Genomic DNA, 16,740 nt, shown 5'->3' with positions numbered 1-16,740 from the left:
TGACCACCCTCTTCTTGCCTGAAAGTTTTCAGCAGAGAAATCTGTTGTTATTCTAATATTCTTCCCCTTGTAGGTTATGGTTTTCTTACGTCTCACTTCTTTCAAGATTTTCTCTTTCATATTAACTTTAGTGAAGTTAATTATGATGTGTCTGGGGGATGTCTTATTTGGGTTGAGTTGTGCTGGGGTTTTGAAGTTGTCTGCAATCTGAATTTCAGTATCTCTTGACATATCTGGAAAGTTCTCTTTCATAATTTCATACAGAAGAGCCTCTGTGTTTTGTGAAGCAACTTTGTCACCTTCAGGGATTCCTATGAGGCAAATATTAGTTTTCTTTGAATTATTCCAGAGCTCTCTGAGAGAATGATCTGTTTTTGCTTTCAATTTCTGATTCTCCTTGGACATTTGGACATATTCAGAAGCTTTGTCTTCTATGTCTGAGATCCTTTCTTCTGCCTCTTGCATTCTGTTACCAAGAGATTCTACTGTATTTTTCAGATCTTTGAGGGCTGCAATCTCTTGCCTTAATGTTTCAAAATCTTTGGTGGTTTTGTCTTTGAATTCGTTGAATTCTTGAGTGAACTTTTGGAATGCTCCTAGAATTTCTATTTCTGTCTTTGCCTCTATTCTATTAATCTTGCAATCCAAATTCTGAATTCAATTTCTGACATCTCAGTTATCTGTTTATATAGGGAATCTTCAGTTTCATCTGCCACATCCTTTCTTGGGGGGGTTGACCTACTCTAGTTATTCATATTACCAGCCACATCCTTTCTACTCTGATTATTCATATTGATCTACTCTGATCATTCATATTGATCTACTCTGATTATTCATATTACCAAAGCTTTTCTGATGATTCCACCCCATGATTGTTTTACCCCGTTTGGCCTTTCCCCTTGAGGTTTGTCAAGGACCCATACGGTGTTATGGCCTGAGAGACTGGGGACCTGCTTGGTGTGATGGGGTGAAGTAGCTCTGTCTTATTTTCAGCTGGTCTCTGTCCTACTCTAGTGATTCAGTTTCTCTTGGTTAAAGTCTCAGCATTTTAATTGTGGAGAAATATCGGCAATTAAATCACCCCACCCCCCATAAACAATAATTGGGCAAGGAAAATCAAACCTTCCCTCAACCATACACCCAGGGTGCCCCTTTCAATAGTCCCTAGGTGGTCTGCCCAGTTTAAGGGGTCCAAATCAGTTGTCCCAGTCAGCACCTGTTTCAGGTGGAAAAGTTCAAATGTTTCCGGCAGCTAGATAAGAGGGGCCTGCTCGCAGCTTGGATATAACTTGCTCCAGTGCTCTGTGAGGGCAAAGGGACCCACCCAGCAGATGGGTTAGTCTGGGAAGGTTAATACCTCTTTCCCCACCTTGCACCCTGTTGCTCATATTCTCCCAGGTCTGTGACCCTATTTACTCCAGTAGGCAACTGCTCCCGGGGCTTACAACTGCCAAAATCACCCAGAAATCTGTGTCTGGCAGGGGGGCCTTGTGTGTTTAAATTAGGCTGTGAACATTCTCTTAATTCCAGCCCCTTGTCTTCTGTTGCAGCTAGATTCCTCTGTAAGCAAGAGGCTGCTACCTCTGATGAGCAACTCAACCCTGGGCAGCAATTAGATTTTACACTCAGGTGTCAATCCCTCTGCCCGCCCACTGCCTTTGTCTCATCATTCCCCTGAGGGTGAGGTGCTCATTGGGAAATCTGAGTCCCAGTCTGGCAGAGGAAGAATTTACGCTTTGAAAGTTGTGGCCATTACAGCCTTGCACCTTCTGTCCAGTCTAAATTCTTCTGCAAGTCAGAGGCTTTCTAGAGCTGGTGAATAACTCAGCTCTGAGCCTGAAGCAAATTAGAGTTTACACTCAGGTATCAATTCCAGCCTCTGCCCACCCACTGCCTTTGTCTTAGCTATTCCCCTGAGGGCTGGTGCTAATTGTCTCTTTACTTACGAAAGTTACCAAGTCCATTAGTTCAGCCTGTGGCTGCTGTCCAGAGAGACAGGGCTCGCCTATCTGGAATGGCATCAGTTTGCAGCTCAGGATGCCACTGTTGTTGTATGGCTTCCTCTGTATGGCCAACTTTCCTTTCCTCACTCCTGTGCCACAGTTAGCACAGAGCAGCACCAGCCATTTCCCCCTCTACTTCTCTCCAGGAGATGTCCAAGAATCTGGACTCCATAGGTAACAAACCTCCAGACTTCAGGGTGAAGGGGAGGGGAATCCTTGGAGTTCAATGTTTCAGGTGGGGACTGTATACAGTTTTATACAGTTTTACAGTTTTATGTCTGGCAGGAGGGTGCCATGGCACGCCAGCAGGGGTAGGAGGTCCAGTTTTTAGGGGGTCTCTCCTGTGAGATAGAGTGGGAGGATGTTTGAACTCTGCTCGCTTGTTTGCATGGAGTAAACTGTGAGCCCTTCTTGTGGGGGGAGGGGACCCCCGTCTGCTTGGTGGTGGATTTTGTACCTTTTGATTGTATTTTGGGGTCACAGCTCACCTCAGTTGAAGTACACTCTTCAATCTTCTCTCTTGGCTCCACTCCAAACCATCAGCTCCTTTGCTAACTTCTGTCCTTTAAGCCTCCTTTTGGATGGGAGCTTCTCTAAAAAACTGGCTGCAGTCTGCCATCTTGGCTCTGGCCCCCCAAATGTGCCATTTTCTTTGGCTGCTCTTAAGATTTTATCTTTATTGCTTGATTTAAGTGATTTGATCATGATGTACCTTGTTGTATCTTTCTTAAGGTTCATGCACTTGAAGTTTGTTGTGGTTCTCTGACCTGTGGCTTTCAGTTTTTATCAAATTTGGTCAAATTTGGAGCTATTATTTCTTCATAGATTGTTTTCTTTCTTCCCTTCCTGTTATTTGGGGATTGAATTATACATACGTTAGGCCATTTGAAGTTGTCCTAGAGTTCACAGGTGGTACATTTATTTCTTTTTAACGTTCCTTCTTCTCTATGTGTTTTATTTTTAATAGTTTCTATTGCTTTATTTTTCAGTTTACTAATCTTTTCTATTTAAGTTTACTAATTATTTTCTATTATGTTTCTCTGAACATATTATCTATTTTATTTTATTTGTCCATTCTTTTGTTTCAGTTTAGTCTTAATTACTGAAATTATATATTATTTTGCATCTATTTTTTCTGAGTTCTATGTCTGCTTTTCTGAAGTTTTCAGTTATAACACATGTTGTTCTTTCAATGCTTCCATCATTTTCTTAATTGATTTCTGGCTCATTTTGAAATAATAGGTTTCAGTTTTAATCTGTTTTGTAGAACTTGACCTTTTGGAGTGCTTTTGTTGTCTGAAAGGATGTTATTGTGCTCTTTATTCTCATTTTAAAAATTATAGCATTTTATGGGATTGGACCACAATCCTTGTTTGTGGCTCATTTTAAGTGAAATGAGTTTTTCTGTATTTTCAGGATGGTAGGATGGGCCAAGATAGCTTTTCAAACTTCATGTCTCAAGAGCTTCCATTTCTGTTTTTTGTTCTTTACAAAGTGATTAATAAATGGCCTCCTACATTCTGAAGTCTCCCTCCCCCACATCATCACCCCTTTTTACACATGTTTCCCTGTCCCACTTTATTTGAATAGACTTTTAGGGGTTTCTCTTCACTGCTAGATGACAATTTTAGTTAGTTCTAGGAGTTCATATAACCTGGTCTGCTCCAGCTTCTTCATACTTGTCTGTGGACTCCTTGCACTCACCCTGAAAACTGAAACCCTCCTAGTTCGGCTTCTGTTCTCAGATCTGTTCAGTGTCCTTTCCAGTGAGTATCTATTAGGGATTTTATAGATCTCATGTTCTCATGTCCATTATACATTTTTTTATTTTCCTGTTTCCCTTTGTCTGTGGTTTTGCCTTCACCAGACACAGATGATCGTGTCATCTGTATACAAAAACAGTATTATTTCTCCATTCCTAATTAGTATGTGTTTCATTTACATTTTGTTTCTTATTGGATTAGCTAGAACTTCCAGCATGATGCTGAAAAGCACTAGTGAAAGGAGACATCTTTGCCTGTTCTTGATTTTAGTGGGAAAGCTTTTATGTTCTCACCATTAATTGCTAGTGGTGTTAGCTGTAGAGTTTTCAATAGATATATATTCTTTATCAAATTGAGGATGTTACCCTCTGCACTTAGTTCGCTAATGTATCATTTTGGGTATCACCATACAATCTATTACAATTTCCTGAAGTAGTTGTCTGGAAGAAGGAGATCCATTCTGTTGGGTAAAACTGCTTCTACTTTGTAAGAAGATTGATTCTTTGAAGTTTAGTTTCTTCTGGATAAGTATGAAGTACTACTTATGAATAGTCTAGCGATGATGAACTAGGACCATTATTTATAGAAATGATTTTGTGGGTTGCCCATGTAATGTATTTTTTGATTAATCAATGCCAAAGCCATTTATAATGCTTTGGGATCAGACCTACCTAACTCCTATTTTGCTTTTTCTTCTCTATTAAAGAAAAGGACATTAAAAGACTGAAAGGTAGAATAAAGAATTAAAGACCAAGATAAGTGAATGAAAGCAAGAGAGCATCCAACTGCTTCAAATATATTCAAGTCTTCATATCGAGGGGAAGTAAAACATGAGTACTTGTGGACTTGGAAATGGATGCATATACCTGCTACCAATTATCTTCAAAAAAAAAGCACAGCAGAATGTCTTTGTTTTATGTTGCTATAATAGAATACCTGAGGCTGAATAATTTATAGTCAAAAGAAATTTATTGGTTCATGGTTCTAGTGGGTAAGAAGTCCAAATTCAAGGGGCTGGCAGCTGCTGAGGCCCTTTCAGCTGGATCATAGCATGGCAGAAGATATCAGAAGGGCAAAAGAGAGAAAAGGGATCTGAACTCCTCTTTTAATAATGAACCACATCCTAGTCAGATGTGACATTATGTACTTATAGTCCTAGCTACTCTGGAGGCTGAGGCAGGAGGATTGTTTGAGTGAAGGCATTCAAGGCTACAGGGGGTTATGATTGTGCCACTGTACTCTAGCTTGAGTGACAGAGGAGTCTCTGTCTTGAGAAAAAAGAAATTGAACCCACTCTCACAATAACAGCTTTAATCCACTCACTCTACCCTCATGATCTAATCACTACTCACTTGTCCTCACCTCCCAACTCTGCTGCATTGCGGATCAAGTTTCCAACACATGAACTTTTAAGGACACTTTCACACCACTATATAAAGCATTGACAAAAACTTGAGGAAAGCAAACATCTCAACTTTTATAAAGGAAAATATAGGTTTCAGAAATTACAAGTGAGAGGCTTTGATGCCAATTTACATAAATGTGGAGGCTGGTTCTGTCCATGCCTCCCTGGTGGGAAGTAATGCCCTAACCCCATGTCAGCTTCCATGATTCTGCACCTCAGCCCACTTTTAGAGTCTCCTGATTTCCATTTGCCTGTGAGAGGAACAACATTTTTGAATGAATTATTAAACAAATAGCTTTGGGAACTTAGAAAATCATGCCATTTTCATGGGAGGCAGAAGAAGTTCACTAGTAACAAGTCATATCAAACGAACATGTTTTTCTCTCTGTGAAGTCTATTAGAAGGATTATATTTCATCAACATACCAGGAATTGTGAAACTGTAGACTTAGCAAGGATCTTAGAGATCATCTAATTAAAGTTCCTCATTTGAAAGTGAAAAAGGGAAGACTAGAGAGACTAACTATATTTTCTAAGGTGACAGCAGGTTTGTGAGAGATAGAGTTGGAACAAACTCAGATCCCAGCTTGAGTACTTTCTAGCATGTTAAGTTCTTCTCATGATATCTTTGTTGACAAGAGGAAGTATGACCTGAATGAAGTGCCTCGTATATAGTTAGGTGGGTTTATAGTTGGTATAACAGCCACACCTCCAAAATGTTTTAAAGGTTTGTATCATTTGAAGAGATATCTGCAAAGGTGTACTTCAGGTCTCTGATGCTGGCTCTAACACTGTCATGTCTAATATTTTAATTGTTGAATTGGAAAGAAGACACAAAATCTCGTACAAAATTTTCAGGTAACACAAATCTGGTAGCAATAGAGACACAAACACATTGGCAGATACAAGGAAGATTCAAAAGGCTTTTGACCAACTGGAACAATGAGCTGAAACTAATAAAGTGAAATTTAGTAGAGGTAGGACAAATTAATAGGGGTACTGTAATTAAGTTAAACAGTCAACTGCCTTAATTTCTGATGGGGGCTGGTTAGTGCAGTTTTAGGTGAATGTAAGTGCACTGCAGGCCAGAAGAGGAGTTGTTGCAGTCTCATCCTGTCTTCAGGGGTCACTGAACCCTGATCCAGGCTGTCACTGTCCCCTGAACAGCGCCTGGTAGAGGAGGACCTAGCCTCTAGATGCCACATTTTTCATAAGGATATTGGCAAGTCTAGTTCTTAGAGGAAGGTTGCAAGATTATGAAAGATCTGTTATGAGAAAAACTAGAGACATTAATTCTGAAAAGGAAATTATTTATAGATGGTTTGCCAATAATATCTGCCTTTATAACCCTTCATTTATTTTTTTCCTTGTTAATTTTTAAAATTCACTCAATAAAGATTACTACTAAGTGCCAGGGATACAGAAGTAAATAGGATAAGGTTTCTGCTCTTAAGTACCTTGCTATCTAATGCTGTGTTTCTGGAAGCAGCATCCTTGTGCACCACAGGTGCCTGTTAAATAGTTTGAAGTCCTAGGATCCACGTGACACCTACTAAATCAGCCCCGGAAATCTGCATTGTCAAGACCACATATATTAGCAACACAATTGGATAGGTATTGTGGTAGAAATTTGTTTGATGATCTTAGGCATCGTAGAGAAGGAGAAGGTAAGTCTGTTTGATAGAATCTGCCATGTGGTAGAGGGAACACAGATATTCCTGGATTTCCCAGGGGAAGAATTAGAACCAGTGAACAGAAATTAGAGGAGCCAGTTTTCAGCTCAGAATAATGAAGATCATTTTAACAATGAGGGGCTTCAAAAACGGAATTGGTTTCTTGGTGAACCAAAAATTTCTCTTCCTAGATATGATCAGGGAGAGGCCAGACAAGCAACTGTTGGGTGATTTGGGGAAGAAAGTTCATGTCCCTCATCTATGACCCACCTCAGCATGAAGGGAGTCATTCTACCAAAACTTTCATTCCCTTTCTTTCAACCTGCTCCCTTCCTCCTTCTTATGGGAGAGAATAGTTTGCTTTCTGAGAGGCATCTTTGAGGCCACAATTTTCTTAGGGACAGGTCATCAAATAAAGCTCTTCCTTCATCATGCTTGCTATTCCTGTGTGAGTCAGAAATGCAGCTTCTTATCTGGAGGGGGTGGATCCTCCAAGATCATTCTGCAGGATCTTATGGCACACCTGAGGGTGTAGGTTCTGGGGTATATATTGAGGGGAAAAATAGGGACTCGAATTTGGATTGCCTTTAAGCTGTATTCTCCAACATAGTTACCAGGACTTCTGCTTTGAGAATCACCGAAAGATTTCCAGGTCATTAAGAAGCTGATAGTTGAATCTCATTTGGTTAGAAGTTCCATTATTGGGTAGAGTTCTGAGGTAGGTCACGGGTGAGTCATAGATTCAGGAATCCATTAAACACATTTTTTTTTCATGGAATCATGTCAGGAAACTAGCAGTAGGTTCTCTAGGCACTCAGATCACTTGTATGTGAAAGACATAACTATGTTAACCCCTCAGAGTTTTATAAGAGTCTGGATGCTCCAAGGCCCCATTTGATTACAGATTCTGCCTGGTATTACTCAAAAAATTTGTTCTTAAATATGCTGATGGAAATTCCCTTATGTCTAATGGTTGGACCTCCACCTTACCTTCTCTTCTATGGCTTTAGGAATCCTCAAACAGCAGTAGTATCTCACATGTAGTTTTGGCTGTTGCATTTATTTATTTAACAAATTGTGGAACACTCTGCAGTCTACTGTCTAGATACTCCCTCAAGAACTGAAACTCTCACTGTCTCAGGTGTTGAGGGTTGGCAGCTGGTGGTTTCTAATAGTGGCCCTCACCAGAGATTGTGCTCTACTTAATGTCACCTCATCCACCATGACACTTCCTTCCTGGAGGTGGCCTATATAGTTGATATAGGTGCATAAGAGCCCATCCACTTACCCAACTTGGGAAAACTCTATAAGGCCATCCCAGCTCTGTGACTGCCCATGGGATCCTGAGGACTCTGTTGACTTGTCAGACCAATTTCTTTGCTCAGTGTTGCTTCTGTCCCCATAAGTATGATCCCAATAGCTCCCCAATCTACCCCCAAAGACTTTCTATATAAAAATTGTCTCAGAAGTCTTCTTCCTTTAGGGAAAATAACCTGCAAAACAAAGGCTTGTTAGTGTATGGAGTATAGCACTGTGAAACGAGCCTATGATTTTTATGGCCTATCAGTTATACTGCTGTCCTTCTTTCCTGCTCTGTGTTGTGATTAGGCTAGACATGCTGCTGCCCTCACGGGTCTGCATTGCTGCTGATGTTTGCAGGGTGCTGCTGAAGCCCTGTTAACCCCTGTATTGTTTGGTGGTCTCCTTACTGCCTGTGACTATAGTTACCTTTATGCTACAGGCCTGCTTTGCCCTGCTGACTTTCCTGGACTCTGGATGCCTTGGCAGAGTTGATGACCTATTCTTTGCCTCTGCTTTCCTTGATATGACTGTTCTTCCTGTAGCCTTCTATTGCAGCATCTCTCCATGTCTGTCTATCTTTGTTGTCTGAGTCTTTTCCTGGTGAGGAAGCCTATTCCCCTTCTTGTGTCAGGTGCTTTTAGATGGGTCTTTTGTTACAGTTTGGTCCTTAGTGGTAAAATCTTTCGTTTTCATGACTCGACCCTTTTCAGAGTTCATTTTCTCATCAGAAATGTAGGTGCCAGGTGGTGCCTGTGGCTCAAGGGAGTAGGGCACTGGCCCCATATACTGGAGGTGGAGGTTCAAACCTGGTCCCAACCAAAAACTGCAAAAAGAAAAAAAAAAAAAGAAATGTAGGTGCCTTTAAGTGATTTATTTCTTTCATGTATTTGTTTTCATGCATTTCTTTTCTTGCCTTGAATATAATAGACATCCTGGGGGCTGGCTGGGGTAGTTGGAGAGTGTTCTTAAAATAGCCTCATGTTATACCCAGAATAACTGCTCCCTTTCCTACAATCAGGCTCTGATACTAAGTCTGTCTTTCCAAGACTCCTGTCCACTTAAGGCAACTTTTCCTTTGGTGGCCTGGTTGTCCCTCTTTGGAACATGGCTTCCCTTGAGACCTCTCCAATCTATCAGAAATGTCTGTCTTTGTCTAGACATCAATTATGGATGCAGTTCAACTTCTTTCCCTGGGGTCCTGGGCCCCATACCAATAAAGGGATGCATGCAGCTAGATTCTTATCTAAGTGTTCACAAACATTCCACAATGGTTACCCTGAATAGCCCGGTGCACACAGATGACCTCTGGACAGGAGGGCGCCTCATTCCACATGCGAGCATATCTGAGTCTCAGCCAGAATGCACCACTGTGGACAGCTCTGGAATTTTATGAAGTGATCATGTATGATATGAAGAGACCAGAACCTAGAGTCAGGAGATCTGGAGACAGTCCTGTTAATGCCGCAGATCTGTTGTTTGGCTCTTCGGGCCTTAGTTTCCTCAATTGTAAATGAGGAAATTAGACCAGATTATCTCTCCCAGCTCTTTCAGTTCTAACACTCTGTGATTCTTTCTGGCCATTTGTGTCATCTTTCTACACTCTTCATTACCATGACTTTAATTGAGTCTGGCATGAACTCCTCTGAGGGACGACATTTCCAAAACAGTTTACTGCTGGAATGCAGATGATACTCTTCCAGGGTTGAGACATATGCATTTCTTTGTGTGACCTCTGGAGCTCAGTACAGAATTTTCCATCATAGTCTGCCTGGGATTAATCAAATGCTTCAGGAGAGGCTCATCCAGGATGGCTTCTTTGAAAACAGATTCTTGGTTAGAAATCATTAGGCTCCCCGTGTACCCAGATAATATTGAAAGCTGGAAGCAAATCAGGTAGTTTGATGAATATTTTAATGTACTTTCTGCCCTAATACTAAATTATGGAATTCAACATACAACAAAAAACAAAGAGCAATAAGGAGTGGATTGTACACTCCCATGATGAGAAATTCAGTGTTATTATAAAGTCCATAAACTGGCTCTGTAGAACTGAATGGTGTCAGTGCATAATGTGAGCATTTTAACAGAGGGTGTAAAGCCTAAAGACAATCACAAGGTTAGAAAGACTGTGCAAAGACATCTGTGTTTCCTTTTCTTGAGGGTAAATGAACTTTAATTAAGCCATCTCTAATGGAAGATGATCAGTGTAACCTATGGGAAATCAATAGAGAATCCATAACGCTCAGGAAGAAGCCTTTTCTCACTTGCTGCCTAAAAATTCTTACTGTCATCTTCCTGTTATCTTCATTCAGGGGAAGTATAAGGTGGAGGACTAATGCAGGGTCCTCTGAAAAGTTAGCAGTTTTCTTCAGCCTCCATTATCTATATGTCAGCTAAGTTTCTTTAAAATGTCATTCCAATCTGTTCCATGTCATCACCACACCTCTTCTGCCTTGTTTTAGGCCTTCATCATTTCTAATCTGTACTGCTGTAATTGTGCCTTAATTCCAGTTCAATGAATGATGCAAGTATGAAGACAGGGCATAATTCAAGATCCGATAATTGCAAATGCTCCCAGGATATTATAAAAATTCTCATTCTGTTGCAAGCACAGGAGATAAAACTGACTAGTAATTGTCTAGCAAAGATGCACAGAGGAGTTGAGAGGGAGGGAAAACTCCTAAAACGTTAGGCCTGTGGGAAGTTCTGTAGGCTTCAAAGGAAGGAATGATGTTAACATGGTCTGATCTGAGACCCTGACCAACTACTTGCTTCTATTCCAGCCAGGTGCTGCTGCTGCTTTTTCCTGTTTCTCCTATTTTGACCTGGGCCCAGGGATTGAGCTCACGCCGTCTTGATATACTCTTCTACATCAGATGCATCAACTTAGTTTTTCTACTGCAAAGGAGTTTCACACTCTTTTTACCTGTCCTTTCCATTGCTGCAGAAGTGATGTTCTTCTAAAATGCAGACCTTACCATGCACTCTCCACTCAGCATCCTTCAGTGACTTCCCATTCTCTCAGGGTTCTAGCCAGCCTTCTTGTTAGAACAGACAAGGTCTTTTGTGAAGCAGCTCTTGCTTACCTCTTCTGCTTTTCCTTTATCAAGCCTCTTGTCTTTGAACGTGCCAGCCTCTCAGCTTTGTACACTTGTCTGCTTCTTGTGACTTGGCTCAGTCCAACTCAAACCAAGAGTCCCCTCCCCTAGAATGCTGTTCCTAATCCCCCTTCTCATTCACAATTACCCTGATCCCAGTGAGGTCTCATTCCTTCCTCCTGTAAGCTTGCACAGAATCTTAAACTTGTTTTTATCACAGCAGACATCACACTGTATTGCAATTATTTGTTTCATGTCTGTCTCTCCTACTTGGCTGGAAGCTTCTTAAGACCTAGATTTCTTCTGTTCTCACTCTGAAACTGGCCTGTGGTATATAAGTGTGAGCTGGATAAATGAGATTAAAAGATTATCTAACAAGGATAATTTAAAGAATATTTTTTTACTGATTACAATGCTTAACTGGACAACTGCTAAGGTCCCCTCCCAGCTTGTAGATAGAGGATTTTATTATGACCTTTATACTTTTCAGAAAGTAGCTGCTTGTACATAATAACAAGACACATTTTTATTATTTTGGTGCTAAATGTGGTGATTTTGATCTTTTCCATGGTTCAGTGCAAAGCATGAATTCTATTTTTAAAAGATTCTTCTAATTTGATCAAGTCATGTGAAGATCCAATTGTTTTTAATGCCAGGCACTGATTCTGTTCTGGATATTCCAATATTTGAGGTCTGAGTGACCTTGGAAAATAAGTAATACTCTGAAGAGATGATGCTATGGGATTTTTTTTTTTTTTTTTTTTTGTGGTTGGCAATGCAGCTGAGGCTTTATTTTGGAAAAAGCAATTAAATTGGTTTTTAGTTGAGAGTGTATGTGGGGGTAACCCAGGTGGTAAACTCCTCAGAAAGATGGGCAGAGGGATGGGGCTGAGCCTCAGGTGGGTCTCCTGTCCCGTGTGCTCCCTGGCACAGCTACCTCCCCCCACAGGCTCTGTGGCAGCCATGTGAGAGGGTAGACTGGAGGGGCCTCAGTGGCAGCTCATTTGGGCAGGACATCAGAGGACTCAGACACCAGCTTCCCTTCTCGGGTCTCAATCTTCTTCACAACAACAGCCCTGGAGCTGGTATGGCTGAAGGACCTGGAGTCCCCACTGAGCCAAAGCCAGTCCGGAAGGAGCTCAGACCATAGCTGAGGTCAGGGCTTATGAGGCCCCCGTAGGCCAAGCTCAAGCCACCTGAGTAGCCACTGGTGGTCTTGGAGTGGATACTCATGTTCTGTATCCCCGACTCCAGCCTGCTCTCCTCGCCCTCCAGCAGCTTGCCGTAGGTGGCAATCTCCATGTCTAGGGCCAGCTTGACATTCATCAGATCCTGGTATCACGTAGCTGCCGAGCCTTGCCCTGCTTGGCCTGATGCAGGGCAGCCTCTGGCCGGGCCAGCTTGGCGTTGGCATCCTTAAGAGTGAGCTCCCCACCCTGTTCAGCATCCGCGATGGAGGCATTCAGGGTAGCCCTCTGGCTTTTGAGAGCTTCAATCTCATTCTGGAGCCAGCTGATGTTCCAGTTCATGTCAGAGATCTCTGTCTTCATGCGCCGCAGGTCATCCCGTGCTTCCCAGCCTGCACCTGCAGCTCTTCATACTTGGTCTGGTACACGCTCTCAGCCTCAGCCCAGCTGTGGTTGGCAATCTCCTTGTACTGGGTGCAGACCTCAGCAATGATCCTGTCCATGTCCAGGGAGTGGCTGTTGTCCACAGACAGGACTACAGATGTGTTTGAGATCTGGGGACTGCAGCCCACAGATCTCCTCTTCATATAGCTGTCTGAGGAAGTTGATTTCATCAGTGAGTCCTTCCAGGCGGGACTCCAGCACCACCTTGTTCATGTACACTTCATCCACATCCTTCTTGATGAGGACAAATTCATTCTCCATCTCATTAGCTTATTGATCTTCTCCTCATACTTATTCTTGAAGTCCTCCACCCGCCCCTGCATGTTGCCAAGCTCTGCCTCCAGCTTCCGCTTCTCCTGGCCCAGTGTGTCCAGCTGTCGCAGAAGGTTATTGATGTAGCTTTCAAACATGCTATCCCTGTTGCTGCGATCCATCTTCTTCTGCTGCAGGAGGTTCCACTTGGTCTCCAGCATCTTGTTCTTCTGCTCCAGGAGGTGCATCTTGTCGCTGAAGGAGGCAAACTTGTTGTTGAGGGTCTCGATCTCCTCTTTCTCCTGGGTGCACAGGGCCTGAATGTTGGGGTCCACCTCCAGGTTGAGTGAGCTCAGCAGGTTCTGGTTCACTGTGACAGCTGTGATGCCCCCCATATCTCCAGCCCCATTGTAGCCTCCACCCAGACCCAGACCAGTGCCCAAGCCACTCAGGAAGCTGCTGCTGCCCACCATGAGAAGCTTGAGGAGCTGATGTGGGCACTGGGCCTACTGCTGTAAGAGCGGCTGCTGAAGGCCCGTGGGGCAGAGATAGACACCTTGCAGGACTTCTGGTAACCCTGATGGACATGGAGAAGACGAGTAGAGGCAGGTGGGCCAAACCAGAGATTCAAGAAGCAGCGAAAATCTGCTTCTAGATCTGCTTTGGGACTTCTGATGATTCAAAGGAAAAGTAAGTTTTCCTGGGACAAGATCCCCATCAGAATATCTGCGTATAGAGGGAGAGTATCAGATTGCATATTCATAAATTGATCAACTTCTCACACCAATGGAGTAAGTTTAAAATACAACTCAATGGGTCATAGCTAAAGAAGAATGAAGTTTTGAAAAGCCAGTAAAAATTTAGAAACTAAGTATATTACCTTGGTTATTGCTTTCTTGATGAGTATCTTTCTGCCTTCAGGACTACAAACTCATCCTAGAAAAAGTGCTCCATACCTCATTGCTGAATATCACTATGGCCGCCTTCGAAGTACTTGCCTTGGGAAGCTATGCTTCTATGCCGGGGCCTAGTCCACCCTTCAAAGAAATTTTGGAACTCTTTTTGTATACTGCCTTAATTTTTTACATGAAATCTGTAATGCAAAATAGAATCAACCATAATCAAAGACAAATAGAAGATACAAATCATCAATGCAACCACCACCATCACTGTACAAGGTACTTAGAAATGAAACTAGTATCAGACCAAGAAGATCTTCTGCTGCTTGAAAGAGCAGGTAAACCAGTGGAGCTTATTGAGTCAGTTGAAAACTACCTACTTTGGTATGATTTGAGAGATAATGAAGAGCATCCCTGTCTTAAAATATAATACCATTAATAACCATTATAGAAAGTGGATAAAACCATGGGAAACTGGGCTGGTTTCATGTGTGGAACATCCAACTGTCTTAAGATGCTGTGAGATCTTGGGACAATGTCAGAGGTGAGACTCACGGTTTCTATGATCAGCAACATCTAAAAAATGAGGTTCCAAACTTCTGACCTCTGTTCTTTTGGTGTCTACATGGAGGAGGTGAAGGGACACAGGGAAAGATTTGGGAATAATGGGCCTTTTAGAAACCCTATGATCAAATGTTCTCTCCCACACATTCTATTGCCTGGGGACTGACTATAAATGGTGCTGTGTTATGAGGGACACTAACCTAGCCTGGGATCAAGGGGTCTGGGTTCTTGTTCTGACTTTGCCACTAAGATGTTCTATTTTGTCTTTTTGTCCTTTAAACTCTGGGGCTCAGTTTTTACATGTTTAAAATACAGGGGTTGAATAAACAGTCACTTAGTTTCTTCTTTCAGAAAACATTAAGCTCTTCCTTTTTGCTTGGCACTGTATTAAGGTCTAATGGTACAAAATAAATAAAATAGGCCCTATCTTCAAATTGCTTACATACTAATAGGGCAGACAGACACATAGACAGATATATGTAATAAAATAATGCTACTATTAAGCAAGTGTCTGTCTAGGTCTCTTCTAATTCTAATATTCTTTTAGTTTAAGTGTCTGTTTTAAAATAGCATGCACTCCTCGGAAGGGTTAAATTGTTAGCAAGGCGCAATTTGGCTTCTTTGCAGTTTTGTTAGGGGTCCTGTCATACAGTGACCTTCCTGTTAACCACTGGAAATCATTTTCCATGATGTTTTGCTGCCTGTTATAGGAGTTTCACACAGTTCAAGGAACTCTAACCTAAAAAGGGATTATTTCAATGTGTTCAACCCATATTATTAAAACCATTTTCTGTTACCTCAGATTTGTCAAGGTACAAAAATCAAAATAACAATAATGATTACTGCTAATGCTACTATTAATTATTCATGTAAGTGCCATCCACTAAAGTCATTCTAGAATTCCCCAGGTAGGTTTAGGCCTTTTCTCTTCTGTACTATCATTTCACTACCTAGTTCATCCTTCACCTCCTCTCCCTTCCTCCCTCCTTCCCATTCTTCCTCATATTATTAAAATATTTTGTTACCTTGTTTCCTCCACTAGGATATGAGCCCATGCAGGGCCCAGGCCTCTATGTGAGTACCCTAGCGTTTAGTACAGTCTCTGGGCATAGAGTAGTTATTCAACATGTTAGTTGAATGAAAGAATGAATTTGATTATCTTAACTATAGCTCTGTAGACAATGAGATTTTTTAAATCATAGTTTCTCATGGATGTCCAGTTACATTCTGGTACACATTAGGTACTTAAGCTTTATTCCTTTGAAGGGCTGGTGAATATTATACATCTGTTTATGTTTAAAGAAAAGGACTCTGGTCGAATGTCATTGTACAGACTCTTAGATCTGGATATTTTCCCTCTTTTTAAAAAGGATTTCTTTTTCTCTTTTTATAAAGAACCCATTGTCTTTAGGACCTGAATAATCCACTCCCATGTCCTACCTCCCTCTCCCTTTACACCTCCTCTTGCTTATACGTCTATGATGCAACAAGCACAATTTTGGGGCAGAATTCTATGAAGAGGCTGGACCGTGAATCCACTCAGGTGTTAGAGAGGTGACCGAAGAACTCACATATTTTTTTGGTTTCTGTTTTCTCTTCTCATTAAGACTTGCAAAGGGAGGCTGGATTGAAAGAATCTGAGGCCTAAATTTGATACCATGGGATCCCCAAGTGGTGGTGGGTGGAGGAAGGGTTGGATGTGAAGCTTTGAGGAAAGAATTTGGATCCAGAACCAGCTCTAGCTCAGTTGCCAACTGATCAAATGTCCCTTTGGTTCCCTGAACTTATCCATGAAATTTGTGTCTTGGAAAAACCGTATTTCATGTTGGCAGGACACAAGTTTTATGTTTATCAGAGTTGAGTTTTAGTGCTTTGTGTTTCCTTTCTCCAAGTGCTCCATGTGTTCTGAATAATTCTACCTTCTCCCTCATCCACAGTAGTGAAGAAATGAAGAAAGGGTATGAAAAGATCAAAAAACATTTGCTTCACAACTGATCTAATTTCTTTCCCATAGGCCAGGGACAATGCCAGATTCCCCATCCGTTCTGGATACAGCAAACCAGTAACATCCACATTAATCTAGATTATGTTGACTTCATCCTGTTCTAACAATGTGTAATATTCTGTGTTTTGTTTAGGGCCCTGGACATG

At 41.7% G+C, this 16,740-nt stretch overlaps 1 pseudogene; it reads right to left on the bottom strand.

Annotated features, from left to right (window-relative positions):
• Positions 1-12,243: 12,243 nt before the first annotated feature.
• Positions 12,244-13,714, bottom strand: LOC100943951 (annotated as a pseudogene).
• Positions 13,715-16,740: the final 3,026 nt, after the last annotated feature.

The sequence above is a fragment of the Otolemur garnettii genome, unplaced genomic scaffold (assembly GCF_000181295.1).
Source record: "Otolemur garnettii isolate 467f Iridium unplaced genomic scaffold, OtoGar3 scaffold00016, whole genome shotgun sequence".
NCBI classification, from domain to species: domain Eukaryota; kingdom Metazoa; phylum Chordata; class Mammalia; order Primates; family Galagidae; genus Otolemur; species Otolemur garnettii.
Note: the sequence above shows the minus strand (reverse complement) of the source record. Positions and strands in the feature narration are given on the sequence as shown.